The sequence below is a fragment of the Otolemur garnettii genome, unplaced genomic scaffold (genome assembly GCF_000181295.1).
Source record: "Otolemur garnettii isolate 467f Iridium unplaced genomic scaffold, OtoGar3 scaffold00094, whole genome shotgun sequence".
NCBI lineage: Eukaryota > Metazoa > Chordata > Mammalia > Primates > Galagidae > Otolemur > Otolemur garnettii.
In genome coordinates, this window is record NW_003852489.1 from 4,134,109 (window position 1) to 4,136,275 (window position 2,167).

Below are 2,167 nucleotides of genomic sequence, written 5' to 3' on the forward strand. Positions count from 1 at the left end.
CACCCTGCTGGTCCCTCGGGTCCCTCCTTCCCGAGGCCTCTGGTCTCCGGAGCTGCCTGAGCCACTCCGGTCTCCGCAGAGCGGGGCTGGTGGGGCGAGAGCGTTATGGTTTCCGGGTTCGGGTGGCACGAGTTTGACTCTTGACCCAGTTGGGATGGGACGGTGAAGTCTTAGCTGAACTAGGTTTTCGTTACAGTAGAGAGGCTGCGCGGTGCTGAGCCCTGCGGAAAGCGGAGATGGGAAGGAAAGAGTGCAGTCCTTGCCATCACGAGTGCTCTGACCCGGGGCAGGGGTTCGGTCTTCCTGCGTATGTATACAGACATGATGACCTGGATCTAGTCTAGTGAAAGAGTTAGAAGTATTTTGTCTTTTTAGTAGTGATGACCTGATTTAAAATAATTCACAGGGCCGGGCTCCTGTGAATGGCTCACCCCTGTAATCCTCCCGCTCTGGGAGGCCCAGGCCAGTGGATTGCTTGAGTTTAAGAGTTGGAGACCAGCCTGAGCAAAAGGGAAACCCTTTCTACTAAAAACAGAAAAACTGAGGCAAAAGATCGCTTGAGCCCAAGAGCTAGGGGTTGCTGTGAGCTATGGATGACGCCTTGGCACTCTACCTGGGGGCCACAGGTTGAGACTTGTCTAAAAAAAAAAAAGCATTAACAACTACCTGGCCAAGTTAGCTGTTGTGTGCTTTTCAAGATTCCTAACAATAAAGTTTGCATCGTTTAACCTCACCCCCACTTTGAGGCTGTACTTAAACCAGATTACTCCTATTACCAGAACATATCCTTTGGATAGAAATGCACTTATTAAAAAATTCAAAAACAGTACTAGATCAGCTTCTCCCTATCAATTAAGATGTTGGCTTGGGAGGATGGGGGGCTACCGTATGCTTAAGTATCTCTGAACACGACTAACTTAAGATTTCCTGACAAATTAGATGTCTGGGTCGGTAAGGCTCAGGGCCAGGCTCTGGACTGTAGGGAATTTTCCAGGGAGACTTACTTTTATATTTTCTACCATTCTAACCACGACATGAGTATTTTTTCTTTCTTTTCTTTTCTTTTTTTTTTTTTTTTGTGACAGAGCTTCAAGCTGTCACCCTGGGTAGTGTCCTATGGTGTCACAGCTCATAGCAACCTCCAACTACTGGGCTTAGGTGATTCTCCTGCCTCAGCCTCCCTAGTAGCTGGGACTATAGGCGCCCACCACAACGCCCAGCTATTTTTTGGTTATAGTTGTCGTCGTTGTTTGGCAGGCCTCGGCTGCATTCGAACCCACCAGCTCTGGTGTATGTGGCTGGCACCTTAGCCTCTTGAGCTACAGGCACCGAGCCGACATGAGTATTTTTATTTTAAACTTTAAAATGTATGAAAATTTAGAAAACAACCTGACATAATTCAGAGCACCAGTATGTTTTGGTACATTTGTAAATTTAGTATATCTAATGTTTAAATTCTTGTTTTAACATATTCATAACTCTGAAGTTTCGTGCATATTGAAAGCTTATTGGTGTACTTGGAGCTGCATTTCACTCAAATAACTTACTAAAACATGTTTGAAAAAGTAGAGTGCTGAGTTGATAAGAAGATTTGAGTTGGTGACATACTGTTGTTATCTGTTAACTTTTCTTTCCACTGACGTCTGAAACGTTGGAAATAAACATTTTAGTTTTAATTGATTAGTTCAAAAAGCATTTGCCAAGTACCAAGTGTCAAGAATTGTACTAGGTGATGGAGAAATACTCATAAAAACCACAGATCTCCCATCTCACAGTGAAGGAAGTGGTTAGACAGGTCTGCAAATGAATAATTACAGTATATTGGAGTAAACACTGTTATTGAAGATTGTGTGAGATACAGTGGAAACAAGAGGTAGGAACGTTCGTCAGGCAAGAAATGTTCTATTAAATTTGTACCATTTAAGATGAAACCTGAGGTCTGGGCATGGTGGCTCACACCTACAATCTTAGCACTATTAGAGCCCGAGGCAGGTAGATTGCTTGAGCTCAGGAGTTCAAGACCAGCCTGAGCAAGAGCAGCCTCATCTCTACTAAAAATAGAAAAATTAGCTGGGTGTAATGGTAGATGCCTATAGTCCCAGCTACTGGGGTGGCCGAGACAGGAAGATCACTTGAGCCCTTGAGTTTAAGGTTTCTGTGAGCCAGA